The sequence below is a fragment of the Chiloscyllium plagiosum genome, unplaced genomic scaffold (assembly GCF_037043375.1).
Source record: "Chiloscyllium plagiosum isolate Xiang-an unplaced genomic scaffold, Cpla_swu_hap1 HiC_scaffold_4, whole genome shotgun sequence".
Taxonomy (NCBI): domain Eukaryota; kingdom Metazoa; phylum Chordata; class Chondrichthyes; order Orectolobiformes; family Hemiscylliidae; genus Chiloscyllium; species Chiloscyllium plagiosum.
In genome coordinates, this window is record NW_028270142.1 from 66,905,935 (window position 1) to 66,933,827 (window position 27,893).

A 27,893-nucleotide genomic window follows, 5' to 3' on the forward strand; every position below is an offset into this window, starting at 1 on the left:
AAGATGGGTCTAATGATTCCTCTCCCCCCATTTTTCTGAAGTCTGAGCTTGCTAATGCCTATTTTAAAGAGCTTGCAAACTACTACCCCAACTCTATCATATTTAGCCAAAAGTCAGAAGCTTGGAGCTTAAAAAAATTAAGAAGCTGCTATTTCAAATGTTAAAATGGGATTTGTAATTTGGGAGAAGTTATTTATCACGGATTCCTCAGATCATTAAAATTGATTGGTTGAATGATTGATTGATAGTTGTCACATGTACTGAGATATAGTGAAATGATAGACTCCTTCTCCCCTGGAGTGTCTACTGGTCATGGAAGGCCACTGTGGTGTAAGGGTCTCAAAGGACAAATGCTGAATAGTGCCTGAAGCACCACCCACTGTCATGAATATGTGTATTATATAGGCAGATCGTACCATACAAAGTCAATAGATTAGATTAATTTAGATTAGATTAGATTAGATTAGATTAGATTAGATTAGATTACATTGTGCTGTCATGTGTACCCAAATACAAAAGTTCAGGAGTAGAGTGAAAGATGTACAGGGTTGCCTCTCTCTGGCACCATCTTAGAATACAATAGTTAGAATTAAAAACAAGAGCTGAAATTAAAGGAAGAGAAACAGAAACAGAAATATCAAGGTAGCAGAACAGAGTGCAGAGTACAGTGTTACAGCCACAGAGAAGGTGCGGAGAGAGAGAGAGAGAGAGGTCAGAATTAACATTTGAGAGGTTAGGGGCGACATTATAGAGTTTATAAAATCATGAGAGGAATAGATAAAGTTAATAGCACCCTATGGCGGCAGTATTCAAAACTAGGGGACATATTTTAAACTAGGGGAGGACGTTTTAAATAGAACATGAGGGGCAACACTTTTTTTACAAAGAGAGTGGTTCAAGTGTGGAATGAAGTGGTGGAATCAGGTAGAGTTACAACATTTTAAAGACTTATGAATAAGTACATGAATAGAAAAGGTTTGGAGGAAAATGGCCAAATGCAGACAAGTGGGACTAGTTTATTTTGGGAACATGGTCAACGTGGGCTAGTTGGACTGAATGTTCTGTTCCCATGCTATATGATTCTATGACTCTGTGACTCTTCTTCTGAGTGAGGGACACGTTTCCTGCATCTCCCACAGGGTCTCCATCTGCTTGTCCCACTCATCCAGTATGCAGAACTGTTGGAGAAGGTGCAGACGTGATTTAGATGAATGACATCAGAAATGCTGGGCATACACCCATCAGGAAAGAATTGAAAAGATGTGTGTTTTGTCACTTGAGGAAGTAATGCTGAGAGGTAACCGCGAGAAATTGTTAAAATTATGTAAATAAGAGTGGATATAAAGAGAAGGTTTCCTCTTGAAGGAAAGGGCACAGCTAGAACCCATCAAGATCATCACCAAGAAATCCAGCAGGGAATTCAGAAGAAGTATCTTTACTCAGAGAATGGTGGGAGAGTAATACTTGTTATCACAGTGAATTTTGTTCATTCAACACAGACAGCAAAATCCACATCAAAGAAAGGCCTCCAACTAGAATTCTTGACCATATTTAGCTGGAGTTACATACAGGATGTTGTGCACAGATTTGTAAATTGGATGAGCAGGAAACAATTAATATCAGACCCAGTTTAAGAATTGATATCTTGATGTAAATGAATATGTATTCAGTTAAACATGTACACAGCAAAACATTACACCAATCAGCCTTTCATTGGAGATTAATCATGCTGCCATAAGTTACCTGGTATAGTTGTTGCTGCCCTCAATAAGGTTTTATTAAGATGTCTATTTTTGATGGTAGGGAAATTATCAAATAGACAGTGCTGGTGCTGCCAAGGGAAGGAATGTTGTATTTTCATCAAGGACCATTCCCTCATTCTAATGTTTACATTTACTCCAGGCAAAGAAATGCTCAACATTGCACAGCCATAACACACTAGTCATCTCTTCTGAGTGAAGCTCTGAAATGTTGTCCTATGATGCTAAGTTCTGGACAGTTTTATGTTGTGCACCCATTAGAAGCAGAGTTCTACTTAAAGTAATCCAATTCAAAGAGCAGTGACAGCAATTGTTTGTTCCAAAGTTGATTTTACCTCAATTCCCGGTAGAGATAAATTGGGTACCATGCATTCATTGCACAAAGACATGTTTCTCATGTAATTACTCCAAAGGAGACTGGACTACTTCTGCCAGACATCAACTAAGTTGAACCCTGAATCTTCACTAACTTGTTCTGGATTGTTATCATCCAGATAAATCTCTTACGATTGAACATATTGCCATTTCTATTGTTATCACTCTGTGTTTTACTTTAGAAATGACTTTATTTATTGATTGGACTGAAGCTACTGGCCAAATTTAAAAGATTGAACAGCACCATTTTGGTGACTTAACACAGCAGCTTTTAAATTGGCTGTATATTTGTACACATTCCAAAGCTACTAGATTGAAATCCACAAGAACTCATCAGCTACAGTTACCTCAGAGTAATGTGATTTATGCCATCTTATGACCCATTCACTGAACATCCAGTTGGGTGTGGAACAAAGCTTTAGATTGAATTATTTTGGACAATGCACCACCGCTGACAAAATAATCCTTCCAGCTGTGTTAAATAAAGTTTCATTATTATTTAAATGATTTATGCTGTAAATTAAGTAGAACAGTGACGTGTCTGACCCCTGCATTATGTTTCTATTACTTAGAGTCTGTTTTACATTGTTTATGTGGACCTTTTGATCAACCAGAATATTTGATCAACTGCACTGTTCTGGACCTGTAGTTGCTGGTATTAAAAAAATTGCTGTATGTTTAAATGTCGGACTTGGAATATACTTGTTATGATCATGTTTTGGGAACTGTTTGGTTGTTGGGATGAGATTGTGCGATGAGCCAGCTAACCTCTCCTTTAAATTTCAAGAAATTGTTTTCCATTAAGCTGCTGAATGGAAGATGAAGAGATTTAGCATAAACAAGAATGTTTATTCACCCTTTATCTCTCTCTTGCTTTAAATTGTACCAATAGGAAGTCTCTATCTTCTCAAAATGTTTCAATACAAAACCCAAAAAGATAATTAAAAACATCTGAAACCATCCAAATCATAATCAATGAGATCAATATACCATTAACTTTTACTGGATTTCAAAATATTTAATCTTACCTCATGCAATTTGTAACCTACAAGTGACTGTGTGTGTCTGTGAGAAAGTCAGAGCATTTTTATTACTTTTCATTATGTTACATATTAAGCACAATGAATTCTACTCTTTTTTTCCCTTTAAAAGCTGACAAGGAAGTCTGCCTTTTGGTGTCTTCTATAGACTTAGAATGTAAACAGCTAAACACTAATTGAACTGGCAAGCGTGTTCATGCTAAGTTCTACTCCAAATCCACCGACTCCTGTAGAAACACTATCCCTTATTCCTAATTCCTCCGTCTCTGTCGCATCTGCTCCCAGGAGGACTGATTCCACCACAGAACACACTAGATGGCAGCCTTCTTCCAAGACTGCAATTTCCCCTCCCAAGTGCCCTCTAGTCCATCCCATCCACTTCCCGCACCTCTGCCCTCAAACCCCACCCCTCCAACCAAAACAAGGAGAACCCTCCTGGTCCTCACCTTCATCCCACCAACCTCTGGGTATTTTGCATTATCCTCCACCATTTCCACCATCCACAAAAAGACCCCACTACCAAGGATATATTTCCCACCCCACCCCCCTATCCACATTCCATAAAGACCATTCTCTCCACGACCTTCTTGTCAGGTCCATCCCCTCCTCTCCCGGTACGTTCCCCTGCCACTGCAAGAATTGCAAAACCTGCACCCACACTTATCCCCTCATCTCCATCCAAGACCCAAAGGAACCTTCCACATCAATCAGAGATTTACCTGTATTTTCACATGTCATTTACTGTATCTGTTGCTCCCGATGTGGTCTCCTCCATATTGGGTGACAGGACGCCTACTTGTGGAACGCTTCAGAGAACATCTCCGGGACACACGCATAAAAGAATCCCATGGCCGAACTTTAACTCTCCCTCCCACTCCGCTAAGGACATGCAGGTCCTAGGCCTTCTCCATCGCCAAACCCTTACTACAGTGCCTGGAGGAAGAACGCCTCATCTTCCGCCTTAGGACCCTCCAACCACATGGGATCAATGTGGATTTCACCAGTTTCCTCTTCCCCTCCCCCACATTATCCCAGATCCAATCTTCCAATTTGGCATCGCCCTCTTGACCTGTCCTACCTGTCCATCTTCCTACCTACCTGTCTGCTTCACCTTCCTACCTGATCTATCACCTTCATCCCCACCTCCAACTACCTATTACAATCTCAGCTACCTTCCACCAGGCCCACTCCCCCTCCCATTTATCTCTCAGTCCCTTTGGCCCACAAGCCTCATTCCTGATGAAGAGCTTATGCATAAAAACATTGATTCTCTTGCTCCTCAGATGCTACCTGACTGGCTGTGCTTTTCCAGCACCATACACTCAATCTGATTTCCAGCACCTGCAGTCCTCACTTTCTCTCCATGTTAAATTGTAGTCAAGCAAGGAGAGGAAAAAGAGATCATCTATTCTACCCTTCCTCACCTGTTTGAAATAATGTGAATCCTTAATGTGGCCATTGGCTCTTGGCAAAGTGAACCTCAAACCAAGTTAAATAAAAACCTGTGTCTCATTCAGCTGCCTACTAGTATAGTTTGGCACCACCTCGGGACCTTTCCTTTACTTATGAATTCTGGGAGAGTGAGAAATCTGTTGGATCTCTCACTAAACTAACCATGAATTGTGGCTTATTGCTCTGTCTGTGGTTTGTGGAGGAAATGATGTGGAGTCTTTGGAGAAACAACAGTTGTTTGGAGTAATTGACAAGAGCCAATTAGGATATCCCTGTCCCTTCTGGAGCAATCAAACCTAACATTTCCTGGTTGTTATGAGCAACAATCAGCTCTTTCTTTGTGAATCATTGATTAATCACTCAATGTCCATACAAATGCGTGGATGGTATATGACACATCCATTTATGTCTTGAAATTACAGCTGAGGTGTTTCAATCCTGTCACATATGGTTACTGCATTGCCTTATTGCTTGTTCCTTATTTGATTACAAGAAGTGAAAATAATATTTAAGTATGTGACAATAGGTTAGATTTTTATTACCTTCAATAAAATAAAATGTATGCTGCATCAAAGTTAAAACTAAATATGATCAATCTGTGCTGGATTTGTGAACTTTTACTTTTTGCTACACCAAGATTGAGCTCATCTTCTAAACACCAAAAAAAAATCAAATCACTGGGTGGAATTAGTTTCTCTCTAGTGATGGTATTGACAGCTGCGGATTGAAATGGAGCAGTGACTCTGGCTGCGACTCAACCTCTCAGTGATTTAATTCTTACAGCAGCCTGTAGCAGCACTTTTACATTGTCATTTCCTGAGTTCAATCCTTTTTTAATATCTTTGAGATACAAAAACGGCAAAAAAAAGCAAGGGCTAGCAGATTAGAGTACTGAGCACAATTTTGGCCTCCTTACATGAAAATTACACAGTTGTTGTGGAAGCAGTTCAGAGAGATCCATTGGACTCATTCCTTGGTTTACCTTTTGAAAAAAGATTGAAGAGGTTAGTTCTAAATCCACTGGAGTTTAGAAGAATGAAAGGCAGCCTTATTGTGACATACGAGATCTTGAGGAGATTGGATAGAGTGGATACTTCATAAGGTATTTATTCTTGTGGGAGAGACGAAAACAAAGGGACATAGTTTAAGAATAAGAGGTCTCCTTTTTGTTATAGAGATGAGGTAATACATTATCTTTGAAAGGTGTAGAATTCCCTTCCTCAGATCCTTAAATTTATTCAGAACTGAATGGGATAGACTTTTGATGGACAAGGGTGTCTAGGAGTATTGTGGACAGAGAAGAAAGTGGAGCTGAGATAGAAAGCTAGATCAACTATGATCTTATTCGTTGACGGACAGTTTAGAAGGGCCAAATAGTATACTCTTGCTGCTACGTTCCTTATTTTAGTTCCCATATTTATGCCAATCACTGGGCTCCACTCCATTACTCTGTTGTCCTCCCTTCTTCATCACCAGGTCAGTTTTGCAGAGGTGGGAATGAGCTAGTCAGAGCCTTCAGATTCCCACTGTTCACGGGAGTTGATTTAGCTGCTTGGAGGTAGTCACATGATGATTGACCAGGATATTCAGGAATTGAGGTGGGTATGGTTAAGATTTCAGTGTTTAGATTAGAGTGATGCTGGAAAAGCACGTCAGGTCAGGCAGCATCCGAGGAGCAGGAAATCGACGTTTCGGGCAAAAGCCCTTCATCCAGCTCCTCGGCTGCTGCCTGACCCGCTGTACTTTTCCAGCACTACTCTAATCTAGACTCTGATCTCCAGCATCTGCAGTGCTGACTTTCACCTGGTTAGGATTTCAGGCAAGTTTAGAAGTCCTCCATTCCTGCCTGGGTTGAGCTGCAGCAATGGCTGCCTCCACAGGAATGGTGGCCTGGATGCAGAAGCCCTTTTTGTTTCATTTAAATTTAAAATTGTTGGAGAGTGAGTGCTGCACTTAGTTTTAAATGTTCTCTTTTTACTTATCTACAAAGCAGCCTGCTGCTGTTTTCAAGCCAGAGACCCCTAACTGTTCCCTTCAGTCTGGATAGTCAGTCCTCCATCCTTAATTGAATGACAAGTCATTAGTTGGCAACTCTTTTATTGTATGAGCTAATGCATATAAACTGAAGTTCTGCCCAATCTAATACATAAACAGGGGCATTAGGTGGACCATCAGGCAGTTCAGGCAAACAGGAGTTGGACACAATCTCCACTGAGAGATACAAATATCTTCTCTACTTCTAGTTGCTTTCAGTTAATATATCTCAGTTAATGTCACTTGTATTTGGTTACTGTTGAGTAATAAACTGAGTCTGGAGCTACTCACAGAAAACTTCTTTGTGGTACATCCTTCAACGCAGACTATGAGAGAGCCTCCAAAATAGAATAGGAAGGAGCATTGGAGTAGATGTTAATATAAAACACCAAGCTGCCAGAATATAACATGCTGGTAACTTTGGACATAATGTCATGGGACAAATTACAATGAATGACTTTCCTACAAAGTAAGAAGCTACTGATGCACATTTAAGCCTGATGGCAAGTTTCAGAATCCCAGAGAAAATCAATCTAGTAAACCTTCTCTGAACTGTTTCCAACAATTTATTTTCTCCTTAAGTTAAGAGACTAATATTTTACACAGTACTCCAGAGGTTATCTCACCGGTGCCCTATATAACTAATGCATATCCTCCCTGTGTTTGTTTTCAATTTCCCTCACAATGAACTATATTAATTAGCTAATGTACTTGCTGTACCCTTTTTTTTATTCTCTTGTGGGACATAGACATTGCTGTGGCCAGCATTTATTGAGAAGATGATAGTGAGCTGCTTTCTTGAAACACTGTAGTCCATGTGTTGTAGGTAGGCCAATAATGTAGTCCATGTGTTGTAGATAGGCCAACAATGTAGTCCATGTGTTGTAGGTAGGCCCACAATGTCATTAGGGATGGAATTCCAGGATTTTGACCCAGTGATACTGAAGAAGTAGCAACATATTTCCAAGTCAGTATGATGAATGGCTTAGAGGTTGGTGTTTCCATGTATCTACTGTCCTTGTCCACCTAGGTGGAAGTAGTTGTTGCATTGCAAGATGCTGTCTTAGGATTTTGTGCAGTGCATCTTGTAGATCATACACAGCTGCTACTACATATTAACCTTCTGCAATTCATACACTAAGGCACCTGTCATCTCAGACTGCTGCAATCTTAAATCACTTAGATGATACACTTCTTTCTTATTCTTTCTGCTATAAAAGACAATTTTACCATTTCCCACATTATACTACATTTGACAGATCATTGCCCACTCACTTAACCTATCTGTATTCCTTCCTCGGCCCATTATGTCCTCTTCACAACTTCCCTATCTATCTTTATGTTGTCAACAAAGGCAATATCTTTGAAGTTCTTCATACAAAACTTTTATATAAATTGTAAGGAGTTGAGGACCCAGCACAGAACACTGGCGCATCAATTATGGCATCTTGCCGGCATGAAAAATAAAGGTTATTCCTCCTCTGCTTCCCCTTAGCAAGCCAATATTCCTTCTATTCCAATATGTTACCACCTGCATCATGAGCTTTTATTTTCTGCAATGACCTTTGATGTGGCACCTTATCAAATCCCTCCTGGAAATCTAATTATAATATATCCACTGGTTCCCTCATGTTTCTTCTTGAAAGAATTCCAATAAATTATTTAATCATGATTTCCCTTTGACAAAACCATACTGACTCTAATTACCTTTAACTTAGCCAAGTGCCCTGTTATAATTTCTTTAATATAGCTTTTAACATTTCCTCTATGACTGATATTAAACTAACTAGCCTTTATTGAGTCACATAATCTATTTTTCAATCGAAAGGAACCATTCATAAATTTAATGAGGTTTGGAAAATTAATGTCAATAAAGTGAGATGCTGAAAATAGCACAGCAGGTTAGGCAGCATCCGAGGAGCAGGAGAGTTGAATGGTGAGTCGATGAAGGATCCTGCCTGAAACTTCTGCTCGCCTGCTCTTTGGATGCTGCCTGACCTGCTGTGTTTTTTTCAGCACCACACTTTATTGACTTTGACTCTCCAGCATTTGCAGTCCTCACTTTCTCCTGTTTGGAAAATTAAAACCAATGTATCAACCATTTCACTAACTGCTTCTTTAAAGGCCCTGGATAAAAACCTTCAGAACCTAGGGACTTGTCAACTCATAGTTCCAAAAATTTACTTTCCTGGTAATTGTAATTTTCTTGAGTTTCTCCCTCCCTTTAAATTCCTGATTTGCAGATAATTCAGGGATGCTACTTGTATCCTCCCTAGTGAAGAGAGATGTAAAACATCTGTTCAATGTAACTATCATCTCTTTGTCTCCCATTATTAACACCCCAATCTTTATAGGACGAACACTTACTTTGTTAACTCTTTTCCTTTTTTTAAATATCTGAAGAAACGTTTTCTACCTGTTTTAATATATATTGGCTAAGTTTGTCTCATAATTCAAGTTTTCCTTCCTTATTAATCTTTTCTTAATTCATAAAACCACAGAGTCACAGAGTTCTTTGGTTTAAACAAAAAATTCTGTCCAATCTTCTGAATGGCCACCTCTTTGCAGTCCAGAACTTTTCATGGGAACATTATCAAACATTTAACCAACGGGAGATATGGATTTCCATCAGATTTATGATGAACAAGCAGGAAATGCTCACAGACCTTTAGCTTCACACATCTTCAGTAAATATTTGTAACACACTGAGCAGTTAATATCGCATTGCCTCAATTATGGATTGAACACTATCATAACCTAAAACAGAAGTCACATGACACCAGGTTATCGTCCAAAAGGTCTATTTGAAATCACACAAGCTTTCAGAACCCAATCCCTTCATCAGGTGCATTGAACTCACTGTACCTGATCAAGGGGCTGTGAAAGCTTTCAAATAAATCTGTCAGAAGATAATCTGGTGTCATGTGACTTCTGGTTTTGTCCAACACCGGCACCTCCACATCATTAACATAAGAAACATTTAGTGATTACTGAACAGAACATTTTTGCACAGAAAACATTGTTTTTCAGAGTTGCAAATCAAAGATAGGTTCGTGTGGATAACTTCAACTATGTATATTTTCTTTCTTATCCTTTCTGTGACCAGTATCTTACTTGCCAACTCTATCAAGCCTGTCATTCCAATTGTAGATTACAAATAAACAATAGTATGCACTGATCCATGATGCTGTCAACTTTAGAAGGTTTTCCCAGCATGTGCTTTATTTCTTACATACCTTTGACACTTTGCAAAGTCTTTGGATTTTCAAATGTAAAGTAGGTTAAAAATTATCTGTGCTGCGATCCAATTATGGAGCTTAAAAGCCAACTGTTCTTTAGATGAAGCTGTATTATGTTTTGATACTCCAAATAATACTGTATTGCTGATTAAAGGGATTACTTTTCCAACTACCAGCAAAGCTGGGCTTAGGAGACTAAAAAAGCGACAAGCTGATTGCAAAGCTAAATTAGATTTTCAACTGCTGCCTATCCCTTCCCCAAGTGAATATGCTGGTTAAAGATCTTTGCAGAAATTCACCAGAGCTCCTTAGACAGCAACTTCCAAACCCACAGCTGTACCATATAGAAGGACAAGACCAGCAGATAAATGGGAATGCCACGACCTGCAAGTTCCCCTCCTGTTCCTTGGATGCTGCCTGACATCCTGTTCCTTGGATGCTGCCGGACATTATGCCTGAAACATTGATTCTCCTGTTCCTTGGATGCTGCCTGACAGCTGGACACACTTTCCTCATTCCTGAAGAAGGGCTTATGACTGAAACGTCGATTCTCCTGTTCCTTGGATGCTGCCTGACTGGACCGTCTCAGACTCCTTCCTCCTCTTCCTAGACCTTTCCATTTCTATCTCGGGTGACCGAATCAACACGGATATTTACTATAAACCGACCGACTCCCACAGCTACCTAGACTACACCTCCTCCCACCCTGTCCCCTGTAAAAACGCCATCCTATATTCCCAATTCCTTCGTCTCTTCCGCATCGGCTCCCAGGAGGACCAGTTCCAAATCCGTACAACCCAGATGGCCTCCTTCTTCAAGGACTACAATTTCCCCCCAGACGTGGTTGACGATGCCCTCCACCGCATCTCTTCCACTTCCCGCTCCTCCGCCCTTGAGCCCCGCCCCTCCAACCGCCACCAGGACAGAACCCCACTGTCCTCACCTACCACCTCACCAACCTCCATGTACAGCGTACCATCCGCCGTCATTTCCGCCACCTCCAAACGGACCCCACCACCAGGGATATATTTCCCTCTCCTCCCCTATCAGTGTTCCAAAAAAACCACTCCCTCTGTGACTCCCTCGTCAGGTCCACACCCCCCACCAACCCAACCTCCACTCCTGGCACCTTCCCCTGCAACCACAAGAAATGCAAAACTTGCGCCCACACCTCCCCCCTTACTTCCCTCCAAGGCCCCAAGGGATACTTCCATATCCGCCACAAATTCACCTGCACCTCCACACACATCATCTACTGCATCCACTGCACTCGATGTGGCCTCCTCTATATTGGGGAGACAGGCTGCCTACTTGCGGAACGTTTCAGAGAACACCTCTGGGACACCCGGACCAACCAACCCAACCACCCCATGGCTCAACACTTCAACTCCCCCTCCCACTCCATCAAGGACATGCAGGTCCTTGGACTCCTCCATTGCCAGACCATAGCAACATGACGGTTGGAGGAAGAGTGCCTCATCTTCCGCCTAGGAACCCTCCAACCACAAGGGATGAACTCAGATTTCTCCAGTTTCCTCATTTCCCCTCCCACCACCTTGTCTCAGTCAAATCCCTCGAACTCAGCCCTGCTTTCCTAACCTGCAATCTTCTTCCTGACCTCTCCGCCCCCACCCCACTCCGGCCTATCACCCTCACCTTGACCTCCTTCCACCTATCGCATTTCCAACGCTCCTCCCCCAAGTCCCTCCTCCCTACCTTTTATCTTAGCCTGCAGGACACACTTTCCTCATTCCTGAAGAAGGGCTTATGCCCGAAACGTCGATTCTCCTGTTCCTTGGATGCTGCCTGACCTGCTGCGCTTTTCCAGCAATACATTTTCAGCTCTGATCTCCAGCATCTGCAGTCCTCACTTTCTCCCCTCCAAGACACTCAACATTCTGACTTGGAAATATGTTACCATTCCTTCATTGTCACTGGGACAAAATCCTGGAATTCCCCAGCTAATGCAATTGTGATACTGTTTACCACACATGGATTGCAATGGTTTAAAAAGGTGACTCATCACCACATTCTCAAGAACAACGGTGGATAAACAATAACTACTATCCCAATCAGCGAAGCCCACAGCTCATAAGTGAACTTTAGACACTGTGATATTCAGGTAATGAAAGGCTTGGTTTTGTTCCAGACCTCATGTGATTAAATATGGTGCAGTATCCTCAACCCATCTGGCTCCAATCTACAATCACATTGGCTGGTTATATTGATTGGCACTCTATGCTGACCAGTTCAGAGATCCTGTCGCTGCTGAGTGCTAACTGGCCAGTACAAGGGTAAGCTGGGAGATGATTGGTCTGTGTGAATGTCACCACTGCTGCCTTTAGTTTGAATTTCTTGCCAGGAAGGAGACAATGCCATACGTTTGGACAAAGAAATGAGCTAGAAGACATTTAGATTACAATTCCATTACAGCTTCAGGTAAAGTGAGAGTTAATGAACTAGTTTTTGAACATTTTTTTGCAGATCTCTGTATCTCACAAGAGTACATATGTAACGTGGCTAAAGGAATGGTTAGCTAACAGGAAACAAAGAGTAGGAAGAAAAGAGTTAGCAAGCTCCAGGAAATGTCAGTCCATGGTAGACCATACTTGTGGTTTGGGAGTATAGTCACAGAGTTATGGAGCTGTACAGCACAAAAACAAACCCTTCGGTCCAACTCATCCATGCTCTCCAGATATCCTAAATTAATCTAGTCCCATTTGCTAGCGTATGGCCCCTATATCTCTAAGCCCTTCCTATTCATATACCCATCCTGATGCCTTTCAAATGTTGTAATTGTTCCAGCCTCCACCACTTCCTTCGGTCCAACGTGTCCATGCTGACCAGATATCTCAACCCAATCTAGTCCCACCTGCCAGAACCCAGCCCATATCCCTCCAAACCCATCCTATTCATATACCCATCCAGATGCCTTTTAAATGTTGCAATTGTACCAGCCTCCACCACTTCCTCTGGCAGCTCATTCCATACACGTACCACTTTCTGCATGAAAATGTTGCCCCTTAGGTTTCTTTTATATCTATTCCCTCTCACCCTAAACCTATGCCCTCTAGTTCTGGACTCCCCGATCCCAGGGAAAAGACTTTGTCTATTTATCTTATCCATAACCCTCATGATTTTATAAACCTCTATAAGGTCACCCCTCTGCCTCCAACAGCCCCAGTCTGTTCAACATCTCCCTCCAGCTCAAATCCTCCAACCCTGGCAACATCCTTGTTAGTCTTTTCTGAACTCTTCCAAGTTTCACAACACGCCTCCAGTCTGAAAAACAACCCTCCACCACCACCCTCTGTCTTCTACCTTTGAGCCAGTTCTGTATCCAAATGGCTAGTTCTCCCTGTATTCTGTGAGATCTAACCTTGCTAATCAGTCTCCCATGGGGAACCTTGTTAAACGCCTTACTGAAGTCCATATAGATCACATCTACCGCTCTGCCCTCATCAATCCTCTTAGTTACTTCCTCAAAAAACTCAATCATGATTTCCCACGCTCAAAGCCATGTTGACTATCCCTAATCAGTCCTTGCCTTTCCAAATTCCCTCCAACAACTTACCCACCACTGACGTCAGGCTCACTGATCTATAGTTCCCTGGCTTGTCTTTACCAGCCTTTTTAAACAGTGGCACCACATTAGCCAACCTCCAGTCTTCCGGCACCTCACCTGTGACTATCGATGATACAAATATCTCAGCAAGAGTCCCAGCAATCACTTGTCCAGCTTCCCACAGAGTTCTCGGTACACCTGATCAGGTCCTGGGGATTTATCCACTTTTATCCGTTTCAAGACATCCAGTACTTCCTCCTCTGTAATATGGACATTTTGCAAGATGTCACCATCTATTTCCCCACAGTCTATATCTTCCATATCCTTTTCCACAGTAAATACTGATGTAAAATATTCAGTTAGCACCTCCCATATTTTCTGTGGCTCCACACAAAGGCCGCCTTGTTGATCTTTGAGGGGCCCTATTCTCTCCCTAGTTACCCTTTTGCCCTTTATGCATTTGTAAAATTTCTTTGGATTCTCCTTACTTCTATTTGCCAAAGCTATCTCATGTCCCCTTTTTGCCCTCCTGATTTCCCTCTTAAGTATACTCCTACTTCCTGTATACTCTTCTAAGGATTCACTCGATCTATCCTGTCTATACCTTACTTCTTTCCTAATTTGGAGTCCCATTTAAGGTGTCTGCAGATCAGAGAAATGGCAGGGAGATTAGGATATCTGATTCAAGGCATTTGCTGTTCCTACAATGGAATGCAAATGAATGGTAACAATTGGATTAGAATTCTGAAAACATAAATATAAAAGAAAGTTCAGGGAGAGTTAATCAAATGGATCTTGGCAGTCCCTATGCAACAGGGACGAAAAGCAAAATGCCATCAGCTGTGGGTAGAAGTTGCCAATTTTGAATAATTGTCTTCAAGGCGTAGTATATAGTATTATAGAGATTTGATTGCCTATCTGGGGATCAGTAAGAAATAAATTTAGGATTTTCTTTTTGGTAATTATATTGTCAGCTTAAGTCTATTATAGAGCTGATTGCAGAGACAATGAGATAAAATTTCTCGAGGCAATCTGGTGAGGTGGATCATATTCCCTTGATATATCATGCCTGATTTGCATTTTCTGATTTGAATAGGTCGAAGCAAGTCAATTCTGTATACAGCATGTGAACAGCTCTTCAAAGTTACTGCCAAGATTATGCAAGAATGAAAGGGCATCATTTAAAAATAAGGGGTCTCTGACATAGTACAGAGGTGAGGAGAAACCTCTTTTTATCTTGGATGTAAGCCTTTGAAAATCTCTTCCTTAGATGGCAGTGGAGACATGATTATAGAGTATTTTTAAGGCATAGATTTTACAGTGACAAGGAAATCAATGGTTATCAGGGGTTATCAAGTATATCGTGTTTAGGCAGTCATCACATGAGCTGTGATACTATTAAATGGCAGAACCGGCTCAAGGGGTCAAATGGAAGGAAATGGGGTATGCTGATATTGTCACTAACTAACAATCCAGAACCCCAGGCTAATGTTCTGGAGACGTGGGTTTGAATACCACCATGGCAGGAAAATGAATTCTGATTTCCATCAAAACAGGATTTAAAAGCTAGTCAAATGACCATATAACTACTATCGATTGTCATAGTAACCCCTCTGGTTCATTTTTTTTATACATTTGTGGGACTTGAGCATCGCTGGTGGCCAGCGTTGATAGCCCATCCCTATTTGCCCTTGAGAAGGTGGTGGTGAGCTGCCTTCTTGAATTGCTGCAGTCTACTTGCTGTGGGTTGACCCACAATGCCAGCAGGGAGGAATCTGCTATCCTTACCTGATTCGGCCTACATGTAACTGCAGACACACAGCAATATCACTGATGCTTATCTGCCCTCTGGACAACTAGGGATGGGCAATAAATGCCTACCTTTGGTCCTAAGTGTAGGCTTGTATGTTCATCAACACAAAGATTGGTAGAGATATGGATGTGTCTTCCACAAATGGCAATTGATGCTAGATCAGTTGTTAATTTTAAATCTGTGATTTTGTTTTGTTAAGCAGTGGTATTAAGGAATATAGGCAAATGCGAACATGTAGATTTAGGCCAAAGATCAGCTACAATCTCATTGAATGGTGGAATACCTGTAATCTCTATTGGTCGAATGGCCTACATTTATTGCGATGTTTCCGAAATTCCTATGAAGTTCACGATCAAAGAAGCAAGTCTGTTAGGACAGGAGCTGTTAACTCTCGGGATAATATTAACCAAAATCACCATGTGAGATTCCATGGGATCTGTGGGAATGATGGTTTTTACATTCTGCACAATACTACTCGACACTGACTTAAATGCAGGGTATAATCAGGTAAAATGGAGGGTATAATCAGGTTGTTACTTGACCCAAAACATTAACTGATTTCTCTTCACAGATGCTGCTAGACCTGCTGGAGCTTTTCCATAATTTCTGTTTATGTTTCTGATCTACAGCATCTGCAGTTCTTTTGGGTTTTTTAAAATGTAGTATTGTCCTGATTCTGTTAGACTCTCAAATGGGGGGCTAAGTTACAAATGTGCCCCAGGCTCATATTCTGTTTGATGTCTCCATTCTATGTATGACATGCAGATGTGAACAATCAGCAATTGTAGCCTCATGCTCTCTCCAGCCCTTTCAGTTTTTAATGCAGATTTCCAGCATCCACAGTATTTTGCTTTTATTATGGTAATATTTTCATAAACAGAATTAATGGTCTTCAAAAGAACTTCCTGAAATATTCAACACCCTCCAATGGCTAATCAATGCAATTAAATTGTATCCATGCACAAAAGAGTAATCTTCAAAATAATGAGTGGGAATTGGCCAGAGAAAGTAATGTTATAAGTCAAAAAATTATTTCAGGATAAAGCAATTTATAAAGAATGCAGTAAATCAAAATGTGGAAATACATTTTGTAATGAAAAGTTGTGTGATTTACATATGTGTTAATCTCATTTTTAGCATTTGGATTTCAAATTAGTGTAATTTGGGTGTTGGTTGCTTTTCTGAATGGATAATTAATAATATAAAATCAGAGTCTTTCCAGAACCATGAATTATTGAATCATTGAAACAGTTGTTAAGAAAGCTTATACATCCTTGGGTGTACAAACAGAGGTATAGAGTATAAAAGGGAGTGATGCTACACATTGATTCACGCCTTGGGTGACTATCTGTGTGGAGTTTGCACATTCTCCCCATGTTTGTGTTGGTTTCCTCCGGGTGCTCCGGTTTCCTCCCACAAGCCAAAGATGTGCAGGTCGGGTGAATTGGCCATGCTAAATTGCCCATGGTGTTAGGTGAATTAGTCAGGGGTAAATATGTGGTAGGGTCATGGGTCTGGATGGGTTACTCTTCAGAGGGTCGGTGTGGACTTGGTGGGCCGAAGGGTCTGTTTCCATACTGCAGGGAATCTAATCTAATATAATCTACAAATTGGTCAGACCACATTTGGAGTATTGTGTCTAAGAATAAAGGATTTTAGATACAATATTAGAGAAATTGGATTTATTAAAGGATTGGACACTCTGGAGGCAGGAAACATGTTTCTGCTGATGGGTGAGTCCCGAACCAGAGGACACAGCTTAAAAATAAGGGGTAGGCCATTTAGGACAGAGATGAGGAGAAACTTCTTCACCCAGAGAGTGGTGGGTGTGTGGAATGCTCTGCCCCAGAAGGCAGTAGAGGCCCAGTCTCTGGATTTGTTTAAGAAAGAGTCGGATAGAGCTCTCAAGGATAGTGGAATCAAGGGTTATGGAAATAAGGCAGCAACACGATACTGATTGAGGATGATCAGCCATGATCATAATGAATGATGGTGCAGGCTCGAAGGGCAAAATGGCCTACTCCTGCACCTATTGTCTATTGTCTATTTTTTTATTCTCCTTAGAGAAGAGAAGATTAACAGGGGTGTAGGTTTGCTCGCAGAGCTGTAGGTTTGATATCCAGACGTTTCATTACCTGGTTAGGTAACATCATCAGTGACGACCTCCAAGTGAAGCGAAGCTGTTGTCTCCTGCTTTCTATTTATATGTTTGTCCTGGATGGGGTTCCAGGGGTTTATGGTGATGTCATTTCCTGGTTGTTTTCTGAGGGGTTGATAGATGGTATCTAGATCTATGTGTTTGTTTATGGTATTGTGGTTGGAGTGCCAGGCCTCGAGGAATTCTCTGGCATGTCTTTGCTTAGCCTGTCCCAGGATAGATGTATTGTCTCAGTCAAAATGGTGGGTTTTTTTCCTCCGTGTGTAGGGCTACGAGGGAGAGAGGGTTGTGTCTTTTTATGGCTAGCTGGTGTTCGTGTATCCTGGTGGCTAACTTTCTTCCTGTTTGTCCTATGTAGTGTTTCTGGCAGTCCTTGCATGGAATTTTGTAGACGAAGTTGGTTTTGTCCATGGGATGTACTGGATCTTTTAAGTTGTTAGTTTTTGTTTGAGAGTGTTGGTGGGTTTGTGCGCTCCTACGATTCTGAGGGGTCTTAGTAGTCTGGCTGTAATTTCTGAACCGACTGGGAACCCTCCAACCGCAGGGGATGAACTTGGACTTCACCAGCTTCTTCATCCCCCCTCCCCCCACCTTGTCTCAGCCGGATCCTTCCAGCCCGGCACCGCCTTCCTGACCTGCAGTCTTCTTCTTGACCTCTCCGCCTCCACCCTACTCCGACCTATCACCCTCACCTTGACCTCTTTCCACCTATCACATTTCCAACTCCCCTCCTCCAAGTCCCTCCTCCCTACCTTTTATCTTCTCCTGCTGAACACTCTCTGCTCATTCCTGAAGAAGGGCCTGTGCCCGAAACGTCGAATCTCCTGTTCCCTGGATGCTGCCTGACCTGCTGTGCTGTTCCAGCAATAAAGTTTCAACTGTAATTTCTGAAACTTCTTTAATGGATGGTAAGGTGGTTAGGGTTTCTGACTGTGTTTGGTCTGCTTGTCGTGGTTTGTTCTTGAGGAATCTGCGGACTATATTTTTTGAGTATCCGTTCTTCTTGAATACGTTGTGTAGGTGGTTCTCCTCTGTTTTCCGAAGGTCGTCTGTGCTGCAATGTAATGTGGCTCGTTGGAATACTGTTCTGATACAGCTTTGTTTGTGTGTGTTGGGATGGTTGCTCGTGTAGTTAAGTATTTGGTCAGTGTTTGTCGGTTTTCTGTATACACAGGTTTGTAGTTCTCCGTTGTCCTTTCTTTCGACTGTGACGTCCAGGAATGCGAGTTTGTTGTCGGTTTCTTCCTCCTTGGTGAAGCTACAACCCTTCACAAACCTTGCATTAAGAGGTGACCTTATTGAGGTATTCAAAATTGTGAACAATTCTGACAGGGTTTCCACCTTTTGATATATCAATAAATAGGGGTCACAATTTCAAGATTGTCAGTAAAAGAGCTAGGGTTGAGATGAGAAGAAACTTCTTTACTCACACAGTTGGTAGGATTTAAAATGCACTGCCTGGGAGAGTGGTGGAGGTAGTTTTTGTAGAAGATTTCAACAGAAAGCTGAATATATATATTTGAAACTGATTAATTTAGAGGGCTATAGACCCGGGACTGTAGAATGGGACTAGCCCCGGGAAGTTCTTTTGATGGGTCGAATAGTCTCTTCTGTACTCCAAAATTCCATGATTCTACTCCAGCGTGTGTCAAAAACCAGGTGACTGCAAACTGCTTGGAGTGTCAGTGGAACATTCTCATCACAGTTAGCCTTTCAATAGGGGGAGTTAACATTGAAAGAAATTAGCTTATTTTGCTTTTAAATAATTAAGTATCAATCTTAGCTTAGACTGCTCAGTGGTTGCAAACGTTTTGGCCAGTTTTGGAGGAGATCTGACTGAAGTCGAAGGAAATATAGTTTCTCAGCAAGAAAAGAGTTTAGGACTGTTCAAGGAAAGTATAGTTACCAGGGGGCAGAGGTTTGGCTTCTACAACTTCCAGACTAGGAGTAGTTTGTTAGATACCTGCAAACTATTAAAATACTGGAAGAGAACAAGTTTTTTGATTTTACAGTATTAATGGAAGAAGGCTTCACAATCATAAGACAGAACTGGGACAAAGCAGTTATGTTAAGATTTATATATTAGATATGGAAAGGCAGATTCTCTGGATTTGATTTGTTGTAAAATGATGGGCGATAGATGAGATTTTGTCTTACTGTGTGTTTTAGGATCTTTAAAAACTGCTTTCTATATGAGATAGCTTTTTCCTTATTTTGTCCAATAAACCCCTGTTTTATTGCTAAAGACTATATGCACTCTTGAATGTCTGCATTTCAGTGAAATTTAAACGATGACCTATTGACCTAGATTTCATTCTGGCATCTGAGCTGAACAGTCATAATATAAGTCGTAATTAAAGCAGATACGAGCTCATCCAGGACTTACATTCATTCAAACTAACCAGGAGCAGTGTCACTTTTAAATAAGTTTTGTGCAGGTTCTGAACTTACAGATGATTATTGAGTGATTATTGTATATGCAAGTTTATCAGAAAAACAATCTGCTGATTATTAATCTGTTCACAAAGCAATACTTGATGCTTATGTATTTGTCCATATAATCCCTAGTGTGTGGAAACAGGCCATTTGGCCCAATGAGTCCACTAGGAGAAAGTTAGGACTGCAGATGCTTATGCCTGAAATGTCGATTCTCCTGCTCCCTTGATGCTGCCTGACCTGCTGCGCTTTTCCAGCAACACATTTTTAACCAATGAGTCCACACCAATCCTCTGAAAATCGGTCTTCCCAGGCCCATCCCCCTACCCTATCATTTTAACCCTTTGTTTCCCATGGCTATTGCACTTAACCTACACATCCCTGAACACTCTGGGTAATTTAGCATGGCCAATCCACCTAACTTCCACATCTTTGGACAGTGGAAGGAAACCAGAACATTTGGCAGAAAATCATGCAGATACGGGGGGAATGTGCAAACTTCACACAGTTGCCTGAGGGTGGAATCAAACCCGGGTCCCTGGTGCTGTGAGGCTACAGTGCTAACCACTAAGCCCTGTTCACCACTGTCTTGTCCTGAAGATTTTTAACTTAAATTTACGAGCTATCATAAAAGAAGCAAATCAAACATTTGTAGAATTTGCAAAAGACAAGGAAGTGCTGTAGGGTCAGTGGTTTTGATCACTGAAGTTATGAAAAAAAATAAGAATGCAAATGAAATCATCACTGTGGATAAATTCAGAAGTAGCATCCTACAAACCTAAAAACCTGTTCATTGAGCACCAAATCTCAAAGATTTGCAAACCAACTGTTCTGGCACATAGACATGATATTTCACCCAAGCAGCTCTATATAGGAAGATAAATATAAGAGTATCCACAAAAGATTTGGTGATGGGAGAGGTACTAGGTTTATAGAACAAATAGATGGAAGCTGGGGTAATAAAGGAGAAAGGGGGAATCAAAGAGATATAAAGAAAATAAAAAATTTTCCCACACTGGAATAAGGCTAGACATACGAAAGCTAATTGCTGAAATCGTAATTATTTGCTCCCAAATCATCAGAAGTAGCCCTACTTTCATGTTACTATCTTGTCTTGTTGAAGTCACTGAATTCTTGATGTATAAATATTACAGTATAGCTGAGAGAATTCAGACCATTTGTAATATATGCAGAAGTCAGGGGAAAGGTCTATGCAGTAGTCCTATGGAATTTTAGTGCATAATCCATGATGACACTATTGATACAGATTTTATATGAAGAGGTTATCTAAGAGCTGCCAATCATCCAAATGCCCAAGATACAAATCCCAACAGCACAATGATACAGAATGGATAAGCTGTTTAGTAATCACTGTTAACAACACAGTTGTCTCCATTGCTTTAATGCAGCTGTTGACATGTTGATTTTAAGTATTTGATTTTTTTGATGAAAGTTGATTACGTGTTATTATTGGATAGTTAGATTGTGAGGTAAAAATAAATAGGAATTTGGTTTTCAATGCCATGAAATTCTGATGTGTTTTCTTCCTAGAAGGGGTCAGGAAGTCATTTGGAACAGTGAGCCAAAGGCAGCCATTCCAAGAAATCAGGTGACTTGAGCTAAGTGATTGAACAAGGATCCAATTAGATAACTGGTGTTTATACTTGACTTAAGCTGTTACAGAAAGACCGAAGCTATCCATTCGAGCAGAAAGGCAGTTTTTAGACTGTTAAAATCTTTAGGCCATTGGAGCTGGAAATGCCTCTTAAGTTATACTAACAGTTTCAAAGTAGTCAATGTAAGCAAAAAGTCAGTGAATTAGCTTTATTGTGTATCTGATGGAAATAATCAGATGAATGTGCAGAAATTCACTGAAAGAAAATGATTGCAACTGTATCAGTTCTTTGCTTAAAGAATTTTCAAGATCATCTTATTGAGAATTATTTTTTCTTTTCTTGTGTACCATATTTATATTCCTTTGTTAACAGTACATTAAAAGCCTCATTTGAGGACTGACCATCATGGTAACAACATTGCAAAAATAAATCTTTTAGAATGGAATTTTCCCAGTCCCTGAATGCTGGGATAACAATGAGCCAGTGGGGAACATAAAGCATCAATAGAAAAATGAGGTTTGTGACATTGAGGAAAAATGAAGTCCAATTTTGAGTGCAAGGGTTTAATAGCTAGATGAGAACCTCAGGTTATGATTCATGGGCAGTGACGGTCTGCACTCTCTATCTATGGAGGTTGGAATTAGACAAGCACCAATCTCACCATAACACCATGACATATATCTGACTCACTCAGAATATTTCAATATTAAATGTTGGAGCTCACCAATATCAGTTATTGAAATGCTGACAGGCAATTTTGTTTTAGGGACAGACACCCATCTCAAGCATTTGAACAGGATGCATCTCAGGGTTTTAATTTGCTGTTTTAGTGCTCACTCACTGTGGATGCTCATAGTATCTCATCCTTGCCCTGGCTTTTTGAGCATTTGCACTTCATTCATGACAAAAGGGCTTACAGTGCATCTGTCCTTCCTTGCCTTTTGATGGAAACACAAACCAAGGCATGTTTGCCAGAAATGATCGGTCAAGTGAATAGACTTATTACTGTATAAAAAGTATTACATCATTGTCACATTGCAGCAGGTGTCAGCAGTTTGCTTGGTAAGCATATTGCATATGCTTCAAACAAATGGCCATACTACAAAGTCTTGTGGTAGTAGTCCTCAGTAAAGTCAAATGTGATTATATTCAATCAGGCAATACCAGCACAGTCAGTCAAGGATACTGTTCGATATCTGTCTAGGGGCTTGGATACAATCAATCGCTGCTTGGAGGTAGTCCGTATCACTACAATCTAGGGATCACAGTTAATTCTGCAGGTTTACACCAAGGATCATTAGGAAGCTAATTGATAATTAAATTACCTTTTAGCACTACTAAAAACTTTTTAAAGTTTTTAAAGTCAATCTGTGCATCTGAAACAAGTGGGACTTGAACTTGGACCTTCAGTAAGAACATTATCATTGCACCACAAGAGCCATTATTCCAGTATTGGAAGATGCTTCTGTTTGAAATTTTGGTGCTTGGTCCTTGGGTGAAGATTAATTTGACTGTTTTTTTTGATGGATAAAATATAAAATGAAGAAGGCTTGGGGTAAGTACGTAACCTACTTACACCCAAAATTTTAAAAGCATTTCATACATGTAATTGACTTATATTCCTTTTTAGAGCATATAAATGAAATAACTTCCACAAGCCATTGCATTTAAGAATATTTGCTCCAATATGAAGTGTAAAGTTTACACCACAATACAACACAATAGATATGAATTGATGTCCATGTCTTTGAATCATCCAGAAGGCACTAAGGTGAAAATTATTATGGTTGCTCCAGTTATAAATTCCTTCCTGGAAGGAGTCATTAGAACTAAATTAGCTCAGAAAGCAATTTGAAATGATCAGATGAGACATTTTACAAGTATGGACTGAAAAAGAAGCTTATCTGCTTAATTCTTACTGACGAAAATTAAGTTCAATGTAGAAATGGAAATAATAGATGGCATGGAGGGGAGCCATACCAGACTCGAAGCATGAACTTTGTTTCCCTCTTTGCAGATGCTGTCAGACCTGTTAGGTTTCTCCAGCATTATCTGTGTTTCTTTCAGATTTCCAGTATCCAAAGTTTTTTGTTTTTATTATTGTATAGATTCTTGGTGGGAGTTCACTGCAAAGGAATAAGTTGCAACATTGAGATGCGGACCAGATTGTGTGGCTGCTTGGGCAGATGTTGAGACATTGACAGGAGAGGTTTTGCCCCACCTGACCAAGGCAGTGTGGTGGAGGAGGATTAATAATGGCTGACAAGTAAGTGGATGTTCTGGCAGCTTAAATGTGGATATCATATTGAAAGGTACTTGATTAAAAAATATCAGATGTAGAGGAACCCAGAAGATAGAATAATACAGGTTTGTTTTGAGACAAACCTGTGGAGTTACAGGTGGACAGATGCATTGGCTTTCTTCTGCTTACAGGTGACATGGCCATGACAAGAGGGACATTTTGTGAGGAAAAAGAAGCCAATAAACCTCATTGAGAAGTCATGGATGGAAGTCACAGAGGAAGTTAGCAACCACTAGGTAGTTGTCTTGTCATGCACCAGACACTTCAAAGATTTGCTGAGATTTGGCAAGGTGAGCAGACCTCATTGGACCAGGTTTGGAGCCTGGATGTCAGTGAAACATGGGAAGAAGTTGACAATCCCTGTCATCAGGAATTGACCAGACTCCAACATTTACAGCATTGCACATGATAGCCTTGACTCAAAGGTCTCTATTCTGTTGGAATTCATTGCTATACTATCAATATTAAATAACCATTGGAGGTCAGGATAGCTTGTAAAGACGTTTGAAAATGGAACAGAGTGATAAATGAAACAACACAATGAGAGATCAGTGACATGATGTGTGGATGTGTTAGGAGGAGAAGCAAACTCACACAGTCAGGGAGAGTAGACAAATTGGAGGAGGATTGTGCTTGCTCATTTTGATTCCTATAGAGAAGTCTTTGGGGGTTGGGATATTTCAAGATGATACCCTATCACTGAGTCAGAGAGATGGATGTGGAGCCCATGAAGAGTGAGTTGCTTTATGGAAGTGTCCAATGAATATTGTGGTGTACCTGGGGCATTGATCATAAAGGGAGCTCCACAAGCAATTAAGGTAGAGGGAGTTGGGAGAAAACACAATGCCAAGTAGCAAATGAGATTGCAATGAGAACAGAGAACCACTGGAGACTTTGGAAGAGGAGCCACCATCTAATAAAGTAGCATCACATAATTCCAGTATATCCTCCATCAGCACAGATATACATCTGGCAGTGGGAAACTTTTTTATGTGATTAGAAAGGGTGACACCAACTGATGAACATAAAGCAAAAGGCATAAGAAGCTAATAGAGACAATGACTGCTTCAGCTATTCCTCAATGGAGAGAAGGCCCAACGATGCTCAACCTCACAAGTATAGTAAGCTTTTGGACTAAGCAGTCATGATCAAGGTGGAACATGATGCAACAGCAGCATGAAATGTGTGCACATCAGACTTCCTCAGGTTTGTAAGGTTGCACACCTAGGTGTGGATGATAGAGGAGTCCACTCATGTCAAGAATGCCATCATCTCTGTGTTTGGGGGGCATATGATTTCTACTTTTAAGGCATTGGAGATCCTTATGGTCAGCCATATCACACAGTGGCAGCAGGAAGTACACACAAATTGTACACCATCAGCTCCCCTCTGAGTTTTGTTGAATGGTAAGCGGACAAAGTGATAATGAAACAAATATACACTTCACCAACCATTCCAACAGTGCAGATGCACCAGGAAGAACAGGCAAGCCTCAACGAGCTGGAGAAACAGCTGCCAGAAGGTCTTGGAGTACCCCACTAATGGTAATTCCTCATCCTCTTTTGTAGTGTTTCAACCCTTCATGATGATAGACAGGTGTCCTAAAGAGACACAGGTGGTGCCTGTACGTGATGGAGTCCACAAGCTGTTAGTCACACAAAGGATGAATGGCCAAGTCATCAAAATCATGAGACCAAAAAGGCAAGCATCTATGACAACACAACATAGCAGGCAGTAGATTTGCCTTCATGAAAATATGTTGTGTGGGTTCTTCCAGGAAGGACTTGAGTTTGTGGAGGCAGGAAATTCCCAATTTAGATAAAAATACAGCCCTAAGAGTTGCTTCTCTTTCATGCTTGCTGTTCTTACACTGAACTATTTATGCTGACTTTGATTATTGCATACTTAAAAATCATTTTTTTTCCTCTGGCACGGCATGTAAGAATATTGTTGAATGTAGAACAGTAATTCTAACCTCATCTAACTCGATAAGGCATGACCTTCCAGTGTTGACTTTATATTGTGTATCTTGATTCACACTCATTTGTTTTCATCAATGCCAAGAGCTTTCAGTCACAGAATGTACATTCGGTAACCTAGATACCAACAGACAGCATTAGCATACAGGATGTGGATCTCAAAGCGAAAATAAACAAAATAATCCTTAACTCCATGTTTTTGGAATTTTATTTCTGAAATGGTTAGCTTATTAAATGCCTTAAAATAATTAAAAACAGAATTATTGAGTCTAACTTCGGAAAGGAAATGCAATGAATCACGTGCCACATTACAACAAATAAATTCTGTCTACCTGTTCTGTTAATAATAACACTCATCAGTTTATTTCACAATACGTCAACACATAAGATAGTCTCAGCTGTAATGCAAATGTTAGGCTGATAACATTTTATTGATCTGCTGTCTGTGTTATACTATATTTAATTTATTACAAACCAGCACAGTCTGACATAATGTGCTTTCCATACAGCCTGTGCAGCACTAAAACCTAACCTGACAGTGACATTGGAGAGATGGAATAAAATATCACTTGCTTTATCTATGAAGGCTGAGAATGAACAGGGTTAATAAGTTGTTACAAGGATTAGTTTGGAGGAAATTTTCCTTGTTTATTCCATTTCTTCATGCTTTCATAAGCAGGTTTAGATAAAATTTCCTCTACATGACAAAAAGATTATTCTGATCTAGTACAAATAATTCCAGTTTGGTCTGTTGGCTGGTACTCACCAGTTACTGAGCTTCTGAGTCAATTATACCTATATAAGAGGAATGAAGCAATTTAAAACAAAGAGTGCAATAGTCCTGGATATTATCACCAGTAAACCCTGGTGATAATATCCAAGAGGCCCTATCAATAGAAGATACAACAAATGTGGGACGTCAAATCTCTAAACATTGCTTTTCAAAAGAACGATTCAGCCATTAGAATGCCCAAAGGAATAGTTGATGCCTGGGAAGACTCTTCCATTATGCATTTAGCAATATTTTTAAACCACAGAGGCAAGTTGCTTGCATTAACAATTCAGCACTGGAGAGGGGCTGAATGTAGATGTCCAAAGAAAGTTGAGAGATCCTGCAGATGACACTGCTGATAATGGACAAGCCATTGAAAAAGACATATGTAGTGGCTCTCAGAGAGTTGAGAGAAAAATGTGTTTGACACAGCTTTAGAGGGGAGTAATGTAGTCCAACATAAAACAGTTGTCTCTTCTCAACAACCTCTCCGTGGTCCAAGTCAAATCATTAATATTCAGGAAAGCTCAAGCATCCTAATTCTGACTCATAATACTACATTCCTGTTCCCATTGTCAAACAAAAGGAGTAAGTAGCCTGTGAATCAACTATTCCAGTGTCATTGTGACTATTTAGAAAATCATCATTTAATGCACGTCAGAGATTTTTTCCACCTGACTCAAATGCTACAATTGTTTGCCAGGGTTGGGGATCTGAACATTGGATTGTGGTTGTAAGAAATTATAATGTTTTTTTGATTTTAGGTAGAGCTTCTGTCATAACCCCTAATTCTGGGATGGAAATGAAACATTCCTGATAAATGGCTTGTGCCTGAAACATTGACTTAACTTGGATGCTGCCTGACCTGCTGTGCTTTTCCAGCACCACACTTTTCGAATCTGATCTCCAGCATCTTCAGCCCTCACTTTCCCCATGGAAATGAAACAGCTTGATCTGGGAAATAGCCTCTAAAAGCAGTAAATTCTGGACAAACTCAGCAGCTCTGGCAGTATCTATGGAGAGAGAAACAGATTTCAAATTTGATCTGACTTGAAATAGGACTGAAGAAGAAATAAAACTCAGTATTTTATATTTTTATGTAAGATTTCTAATACCAGCAGCATTTTGCTTTTATCTAAAGGAACGATATTTAGCGACTAACAGTTGGGAATGGTATTGATTTAACATAATCAAACAGGTCTGTACATCACTGAAACATCATTATGAGAATCTTAGTCCTCCCCAAATTCATACTGTTGCAGTTGATATAGACTTTGCCGGTTGATTCCTCTAAAACCTGCATCCCTTTATTCAATGCCCTGAAAATGAGTTAATTTTCTTTCCTTGATCTC